The 9,891-nt window shown below is 41.7% G+C and overlaps 1 long non-coding RNA gene across 1 annotated transcript in view; it reads right to left on the bottom strand.

Annotated features, from left to right (window-relative positions):
* Positions 1-4,672: 4,672 nt before the first annotated feature.
* LOC139025345 (uncharacterized) overlaps positions 4,673-9,891 on the bottom strand; it is a 52,093-nt gene continuing 46,874 nt past the window's right edge. The window contains exon 2 of the long non-coding RNA XR_011476916.1: positions 4,673-9,396. This is a non-coding gene — a long non-coding RNA (uncharacterized lncRNA). The remainder of the gene's footprint in view (positions 9,397-9,891) is intronic.

Raw genomic sequence — 9,891 nt, 5'->3', positions numbered from 1 at the left:
ACACCATCATCTATAACCTGGTGACTAGACCCAGCCTCAGTCTACACCACGCGATCTATAAACCGTGACTAGACCCAGGCGGAGGGGGAGGGGCAGGTAATCTACACACGCACACTTATGATTTAAGATTTTCAGCTGGCAGGCAGACACTGTTTCTGAGTGACAGAGTGAGGGCTTTGCATAGACACTTTGTTGCATTTCTTGAGGGACTGGAACATAAAATAAAGTTATTAACCAGTTCCCATGCTTTTAAAACAATGGTTCTGTTCCAGAACAGTATAMATCACTTTTGTTTTCCGGTTCTGATTCTGTTCCCTGAACCGGTTCTAATCCCTGCTTTCAGTATCTCTCTCAGTGTCTCTCAGTCTCTCTGTGTCTCTCAGTATCTCTCTCATTGTTTCCAAGTGTATGTCAGTGTCTGTGGGACTGGAACTGGCATCAGCTCTGCTGTGCTGTGACTCCACTGACTGACTGACAGACTGACTGAGTGCAATGGCATCTGTCAGACTGAAGATTGACTGACTGCTGTGAGCAGGTAGATAGAAAATACTGTACATGCAGATGTGTATCCCTATAATCAGGTTCTTGTCTGTCTTTGTGACCATCTGGGCTTCAACCTGGGTGGTTTGTACACCACAATATATTATTTATTTATTATTTAACCTTTATTTTAACTAGGCAAGTCAGTTAAACCTCTTTGGGCTAGGGGGCAGTATTTTCACGTCCGGATGAAAAGCTTTCCCAAAGTAAACTGCCTGCTACTCAGGCCCAGAAGCTAGGATATGCATATAATTGGTAGATGTAGATAGAAAACACTCTAACATTTCTAAAACTGTTTGAATAATGCCTGTGAGTATAACAGAACTGATATGGCAGGCGAAAACCTGAGAAAAATCCATCCAGGAAAAAATAAATTGAGGTCACTCTCTTTTCAATGGGTTTCTATGTGGATCTAGATTTCTGTGGCACTTGCTTGCAGTTCCTATCGCTTCCACTGGATGTCAACAGTCTTTAGAAATTGTTTGATGTTTTTCCTTTGAGAAATGAACAAGTAGGGCTGTTCAGAATGAGGGTCGAGTCTAGTGTGCTGTTGTGGTTGGGGCGCACGACCTGAAAGCTCGCTCCACTTTGTTTTCGTCCGGTATTGAACGCAGTTTATCCCGTCTTAAATTTGATCGATTATTTATGTTAAAAAATACCTAAAGTTGTATTAGGAAAGTTGTTTGGAACAAGTTTACAGGTAACTTATTAGATATTTTGTAGTCATGTTGCGCGAGTTGGAACCYGTGTTTTTCTGGATCAAACGAGCCAAATAAATGGACATTTTGGAGATATAACGACGGAATTTATCGAACAAAAGGACCGTTTGTGATGTTTATGGGACATATTGGAGTGCCAACAAAAGAAGATCTTCAAAGGTAAGGCATGAATAATATCGTTATTTCTGCATTTTGTGTCGCGCCTGGCGGGTTGAAATATGAATGTCATGTGTTTGTTTGGTGGGGTGCTATCCTCAGATAAGCGCATGGTTTGCTTTCGCCGTAAAGCCTTTTTGAAATCTGACACGTTGGCTGGATTAACAACAAGTGTGGCTTTAATTTGGTGTATTGCATGTGGGATTTTATTAAAGTTGAATATTTATAGTAATTGAATATGAATTTGGGACTGCACCACCTTATGGGACTGCGCCACCCTATGGAACTGCGCCACCCTATGGGACTGCGCCACCCTATGCACCACCCTATCACGTCCGGTTGTGATAGAGCCTGGATTCGAAACAGGGTGTTTGCAGTGACGCCTCTAGCACTGAGATGCAGTGTCTTAGACCGCTGAACCAGGGTGTCTGTAGTGATGCCTCTAGCACTGAGATGCAGTGTCTTAGACCGCTGAACCAGGGTGTCTGTAGTGATGCCTCTAGCACTGAGATGCAGTGTCTTAGACCGCTGAACCAGGGTGTCTGTAGTGATGCCTCTAGCACTGAGATGCAGAGCCTTAGACCGCTGAACCAGGGTGTCTGTAGTGATGCCTCTAGCACTGAGATGCAGTGCCTTAGACAGCTGCACCACTCGGGAGCCCCTATACTTTTTTAGCACACTGAACTAGAGCCTATTAGAAATACAGATTTGTGTCGACCATCGAAGTCGTATGCCGAAGGGTACTATTCAGTTTCCATTAGAAGGTACTATTCCACTGTTACGTTCCCCAGTTTCTGGGTTGTGGTTTGTGTATTTGTATGTATTTCAGGAAATGGCTTCCTGGAATCCCCCAAGCAGCTGATTGGTCGACTCCATGGCTAATTGGAGCTGACCCCGCCCCCTCACCAGGATACAGCTGTATCCCATCAGACTCCTTCTGAAGCAATATAAGCCAGTGTTCTGTTGCTCAGAAAATAGATGATTGCTGAGAGAAGAGAGATGAGGGTGATAGCCTGTGTTGGTTGTTGTTAGGGTTAGGTTGGTTGGTGTAGGTTGGTTTTTGCTGAGAAACAGGTTTTTGTGAAGTATTTTGTAGCGGTCCTGCGGAGGTATGTTTTTTCCCAAAGGTCTTTTTTGATTATTGAATTTGTTTGTACTTTTCTGTTTCATTTGTTCCCATGGAGGAAGGGGAAGGCACCTTGGGAGTGCTTAGGCAAGAGGCCTGTGGGCATACATATACCCGTAGTATATACTCTGTCTATGTACACTAGGTAAGACCTGGGCGGACCATCCCCTGTATTTTGGTTAGTGCACCAGGTGGTGCTAGTTAGGTAAGTAGTGGGTAGGCAGGTAAGGTAGGAGAGGGGGCTTTGATATTTACTTTCTTTGCTTTGGTTCCGTCCAGCGCCTTTTCCCCAAAATTACCGTGTGATGGAATAAATTCCTTGTAAACGGTACCACTCTCTGCCTTTGTCATCCTTACTCACATCTACAGTCCTCTTTCACTCCACAGGGAGTTGTGTTGTAGCAGGGTGTTGCATTCCCTCTCCCGTAACATCCACCATACATGCCTGTGTATACAGTTGAAGTTGGAAGTTTACATACACCCTCAGACAAACACATTTGAACTCAGTTTTTCACAATTCCTGACATTTATTCCTAGTAAAAATTCCCTGTCTTAGGTCGGTTAGGATCACCACTTTATTTTAAGAATGTGAATTGTCAGAATAATAGTAGAGAGAATGATTTATTTCAGCTTTTATTTCTTTCATCACAAACCCAGTGGGTCAGAAGTTTACATACACTCAATTAGTATCTGGTAGCATTGCCTTTAAATTGTTTAACTTGGGTCAAATGTTTCGGGTAGCCTTCCACAAGCTTCCCACAATAAGTTGGGTGAATTTTGTCCCATTCCGCTGACAGAGCTGGTGTAAATGAGTCAGGTTTGTAGGCCTCCTTGCTCACACATGCTTTTTCAGTTCTGCCCACACATTTTCTATGGGATTGAGGTCAGTGCTTTGTGATGGCCACTCCAATACCTTGACCTTGTTGTCCTTAAAGCCATTTTGCCACAACTTTGGGAGTATGCTTGGGGTCATTGTCCATTTGGAAGACCCATTTGAGAACAAGCTTTAACTTCCTGACTAATGTCTTGAAATGTTGCTTCAATATGTCCACACATTTTCTTTTCTCATGATGCCATCTATTTTGTGAAGGGCACCAGTCCCTCCTGCAGCAAAGCACCCCCACAACATGATGCTGCCACCCCCGTGCTTCACGGATGGGATTGTGTTCTTAGGCTTGCAAGCGTCCCCCTTTTTCCTCCAAACATAACGATGGTCATTATGGCCAAACAGTTCTATTTTTGTTTCATCAGACCAGAGGACATTTCTCCAAAAAATATGATCTTTGTCCCCATGTGCGTTGCAAACCGRAGTCTGGCTTTTCATGGCTGTTTTGGAGCAGTGGCTTCTTCCTTGCTGAGCGGACTTTCAAGTTATGTCGATATAGGACTGTTGTACCTGTTTCCTTCCTCCTGTTTCCTCCAGCATCTTCACAAGGTCCTTTGCTATTGTTCTGGGAATGATTTTCACTTTTCACACCAAAGTACGTTCATCTCTAGGAGACAGAACGCGTTTCCTTCCTGAGCGGTATGACGGCTGTGTGGTCCCATGGTGTTGATACTTGCGAACTATTGTTTGTACAGATGAACGTGGTACCTTCATGTGTTCGGAAGTTGCTCCCAAGGATGAACCAGACTTGTGGAGGTCTACAATTTTTTTCTGAGGTCTTGGCTGATTCTTTTTATTTTCCCATGATGTCAAGTAAAGAAGCACTGAGTTTGAAGGTAAGCCTTGAAATACATCCACAGGTACACCTCCAATTGACTCAAATGATGTCAATTAGCCTATCAGAAGCTTCTAAAGCATGACATAATTTTCAGGAATTTTCCAAGCTGTATAAAGGCACAGTGAACTTAGTGTATGTAAACTTCTGACCCACTGGAATGGTGATACAGTGAATTATAAGTGAAATAATCTGTCTGTAAACAATTGTTGGAACAATTACTTGTGTCATGCACAAAGTAGATGTGCTAACCGACTTGCCAAAACTATAGTTTGTTATATATAATTTGTGTAGTGGTTGAAAAACAAGTTTTAATGACTCCAACCTAAATGTATGTAAACTTCCGACTTCAACTGTATACAATACGAGCACACTCACACACACACAAACAGTTGACCAAGACACCAGTCTCTCGTTGAGGAAAGAAATATTTATTAATAACTGCAGTAATCATGATAACTGTAATAATAATTTAACGATCATAATAAATATTACTGTATTTCTGAAGCACATTGAAAGCATACACAAAGTAGAACAGAAKGGAACAGAAACCAAATCCCAAAGTTAGAGTACAGTTTCTGAACAGCTCAAACATGTAATCTCTTGAAATTGATCAATATATCTCTATGTATTTTGTTTACCTACTCATCTTTTAATCTATATGACCTTGGAGCAATTGCCCAAAAATAAGAAATAAATAACAGAAATAGATGTGTTTGAAGCACATGAAGAGTCATCGTTTTGAATTTCCAGTAATACAACGTTCTGACATAGACAGAAAAAGGAGCATCTGTACATTCGGAATACAAAAGTACCACATTTATAAGCCGTAAACAGATGGACAGACCGACACACACAGAATGGAAGGGTTTCTCTTTCACAGCGTCAGCTTACTCCTACACCACTCTAACCTTTGTGCTTTGGGGGACCGCAGAGGGCATTGTGAACTAGGATGGTGACGGATGGGGACGGAAATGGATAAACTATAGGGGAGGTAGGTCTGTGGTTTTGGCTCAGGGGTTTGAGAGCTTGTTCGGGTACTACAGGATAACCTGGGTCTGAACTGGGTTGGGTTTTGGACTGAGGTTTCTGGATTCAGATGATCTGGGTCTGGGTTTTGCATTAGGGTTTAGGTTGTAAACAAATCGGGAAGTTCGAGGAAACCGACATTTGGTTTTCGTAAGGAAGCTTGTGGATTTTCAGGAAGCCATCATTGGAATGAGTGTTGGATGTGGGCTTTGGGTTAGGGTGCACAGAGGTATACGTAACTTTAGGAGCAGCGGGTAGGGGTAGGGTACGGTACAGTAATTAGCCTCAGACAATAACAGAGCTATAGTGAAGGCTGCTTCACACTTGTTTGGGCCAAATCCTAACTCAAGATCTACACACTTAAATCACATGTTTGCGTAAGGTCCTCWATGACATCAAAGTCTTGCAGAGTTACGTTTTTTTATTTCAAATGAGAATTAAGCCATTTCAGAGCAAATATTAGCACACAGACACACTACCACCYCTCTCAGCGGTGCTGGGAATATAAATTATTAACAATGTTCTATGCTCAATGACAAAAATGTATCCCTGCACTAACATTTCACTTCTGCACGTTTATTTGAATGTGTAAGTCCGATAGACCGACATATTCACAAGCGTGCGGTGGTGAACGTGTGCACAGGACAAATGTTATAACCACTTTAATCATACATCTCTTTCCCCAGGGTTGAACAGCAGGTCTACATCTAAACAGGAAGGAAACAGACCAAAACAATAACACAGCAGTAGAATCAGATTATCAGGATAAGTTAAACCCCTTAAAAGTCTCAGCTCCCAGATCTCTGTTAGAGTGACATCATAGTTTTTATTTATTTGTTTGCTTGTCTTTGTTAATACATGAGGTCACTGTCTCTCTCAGTGGCCGTGCAGATGTGACTTCACATCAAGAGTCCCTTGAGCTTTGCAATGACAACTTGACAACAACAGATTGAGTGGTTAGAGGTGGAAAGAGGTGTTTCTCTATAACACACACACACACACTTTACTGGTTCAGGTCTCATTATTTATGCTACATGCATAACTAACATACACCTGTTAGTTAACATGTTAACAAACAAACAGCTGTCCCCCTGTCCACCTGTCCACCTGTCCACCTGTCCCCCTGTCCACCTGTGAAGATACCCGCTCTGTCTTCTCCGAGGACAAGAATGCAGCAAAGTGGGTTTATTTATCTGGAACCTTCCATCCATCACACTGCGGGGAAACGTTCGTAGACCAGGCTGTCAGATACAGTCACACCTGAGTCCAGGGAAACGTCCGTAGACCAGCCTGTCAGATACAGTCACACCTGAGTCCAGAGGTAGCAGCTCATTGTGGTGTAGGGAAGCTTGATGTGCAGCAGAGGCTAAGGTGAACTCCGAAAGGAAAGAGAGCTCAGATTTTTACAGTACCATCCTGTCCTCCAATCAGAGAGAAGAGGGATAAGGAGTCCCCTTATTCCCTGTCTTCAAAGCTGGATCCTCAACCCTCTTGAGTATAGGTCACAAATCCCCTCCAACACAGATCAGGGTGTGCCTTGTCTCAATCTGAGTCAGAACCCTCCCTCACCCCCACCCCCCACCCACTCTCAGCACTAGTCCCTCACTTGGTCCTCACCCCCTCTCTATCTCTCTCTCCCTCTCTTTCACCTCAGGAGAGAGAAGAAGAATAAATACAAAATAAATCAATATTTAAAAACATATTTGATCTGCGATGTTCCTCTCCTGGTGTTCTTGTTCTCGTCAGAAGAGTTCTGACTGATCCAGTAATGARMGTTCTTATCTGGAGAACGTCTGTCTGCAGGGGCACTGGTGTGTTCCACATAATACCTTCCCCACGTGMTCCTACGTAAAATACCCTCCCCAGTCGTATTGGTGTGACGCTCTGAAGTCCAGAATTATGTCAGATGAAACGTTCTGCTATATTATCATTGTTGTAGTGTACTGCATATACATTGTACTTTGACATTTTTTTATATATATATATATATATAACGACATTCACATAAAAAGTTTTTGGAAGTTACATTCAATAGCGGAACCAAAGGAGGAGTAAATAGACAAACAGGTAATAACACTACACAGGTATAGAAATGTCCCAGGAATGGTTCGACAGTGCATTAAGTCCGACGCCCATGTAAACCATAATATCGATAATCAAAAATCAAAAGGGCGAACTTAATTCCAAGGGTTGCAGATCACAAATAGATATATTTATATTCATCATATATATAAATGTTTTTTTTRTTTTTCTTACTCGATAATACAATACATGTAACATTAGTTAATGGCTACAATGGACTTTTCCCCACCATGTCTGACATGTTATTAGTACAATGTTTAAATATAGAAGGATGTTACTAAAGTAGAGCTCGATATAAATAGAACGTTTTAAAAGAGAATTTAATACATCTTTATCAGTTGGTTTTGCGACCCGTCTGACGGAACCGTCCCTTTCTTCTCTCTGTCTCTCAGAAGGATCCTGAGCCCATATCTAAGACGGATGGTCAATCTGCATCCCAAATGACTCCCTATTCCCTATATAGTGCTCTGCTTTTGACCAGTATTGAACCYTATAGGGAATAGGGTGAATGTTGGGATACGTCGATGGGGGTGTAGACAGCTCCCATGTTTGTAATTTATAGCTACATATCCAACCCGCCCACCTCCCTCACCCCGACACAATGTACAAAAGAAGCTGTTTGTTTACTACACATCACAGCCACCTCAACCACAACACCACAACAACATGTTTTGGTAGCAACGCTGGGGTTTGGGGGGGCTGTTGTGGTCGACAGCAGACATGCCCCCTGGACATCTACATACTGTATGTAGGATCTTCATTTGATTACCCTGTTGCAGGACATTTAAAACTKTGTTGCAGGACATTTAAAACMTGTAGTGTATTTGAGGTTTAAGAATGCTTCTGAAGTTTGTCTTTTCCACTTTGAAATTTCAGACTTGATTTTCCCTTACGGAAWTTTTTTCAGATGCTACAAAAATCTCCATTCATTATYATCCACATTATAATTCAAATTTCCTGTTGCTGTATGATTATTTTCCTGCTGTAGGAGACTGGCTCAAATGAAGATCCTACATCTGTAAATACAATAGAGTGGGTGTTCCCTGACTTTTTACAGGCTTCTCTGCTTCCTCTCTGCTAAACACTTCCTTGGCTTTGATATTGGAGCATTCAGGGMGTCTTTTAGTTCAAGCTASAGAGATACAAAGTGGACTGGAAGAGCAACGTGTAGAGGAGCTGTTTTTCAAGTGGAAGGAAGCTCTACACTAGAGTTTAACTGTCCCCCTTTATATGACATCACTTGTTGTTTTCACATGACCCACAGGAAGTAATTCATTCTAAATAGTCAAAGATTGTTGACCGCCCGAGCGAGGTTGACCTGTAAACGTGACCCAAATGGGTCAGAGTTTGTATGTGATGTCACACGTTTTCACCTTTCAAACAATGAAACCAAGGACATGTGTGGAAGATGCAGCATAGCTCTCATTCGCCTGCCGTTTGGTGTCGTTGCTATGGTGTGACCATYACGTTATTACCATGACGACCAAATAAGAGTCATGTCAGGCGGACAAGCAACCCCCCCCCACTGGCACATCAGCCTGCCCTCACAACCCCCCCGGTCTGCAGTGGGAAGGGGTGGGGGCGGGGCAAGGCTGTCACCACTCTCCTCCCCTTCTTCCAAATTGCCACATTATACATCTCTGTTCTTTTTGTTGATTTTTTTTAAACATACATATACATTACATATAATATATATACATTCTTTCGTTTCTGGAAATCATAAACTTAAAAAAGTTTATAAAAATACAATTGTTTTATGATGACCTCTCTTGGTCTCTTCCGCCCAGCAAGGCTTGTCCCAGGGCTAAGCTATGTGTCGCTCTGTCCCTAAAACTGGAGGCGTACTGGTTTAGGCCATTGCTATGGTGCTTAGCCAAAACATCTTCCATCCTCCCCTGTAGACCTTGATAGAAGGGGTCCTGACAATGGCCTCTCTTTTTACATTTTTGTTGGTTTCCTTTATGTTTTGTTGTGTGTTCGTTCTTCTTCCATGTTGTTTTCCTACTAGTCTTTGTTTTATTTACTAGAATAGAAACAAACAGGTCAATAGCAATGGATATTTGTTTTTCATCTTATATATTTTGATATTGTATATTTTTTAAACAAAATACTTTTTCATATAATACATTCCTAGTAGGAGCACATGGGACATTGAATATATTTCTAGTTATATATTTCACTATATAAACGTATAGTGACAGCTGTAAAGTCTGCATACACTGTCATAATCCATATATACAGTGGGGAGAACAAGTATTTGATACACTGCCGATTTTGCAGGTTTTCCTACTTACAAAGCATGTAGAGGTCTGTAATTTTTATCATAGGTACACTTCAACTGTGAGAGACGGAATCTAAAACAAAAATCCTGAAAATCACATTGTTTGATTTTTAGGTAATTAATTTGCATTTTATTGCATGACATAAGTATTTGATACATCAGAAAAGCAGAACTTAATATTTGGTACAGAAACCTTTGAAATCAATACAATGTGATTTTCTGGATTTTTGTTTTTAG

This window comes from Salvelinus sp. IW2-2015, unplaced genomic scaffold (assembly GCF_002910315.2).
Source record: "Salvelinus sp. IW2-2015 unplaced genomic scaffold, ASM291031v2 Un_scaffold2529, whole genome shotgun sequence".
Classification (NCBI taxonomy): Eukaryota; Metazoa; Chordata; class Actinopteri; order Salmoniformes; family Salmonidae; genus Salvelinus; species Salvelinus sp. IW2-2015.
This window is presented reverse-complemented; position numbering and strand designations above follow the sequence as displayed.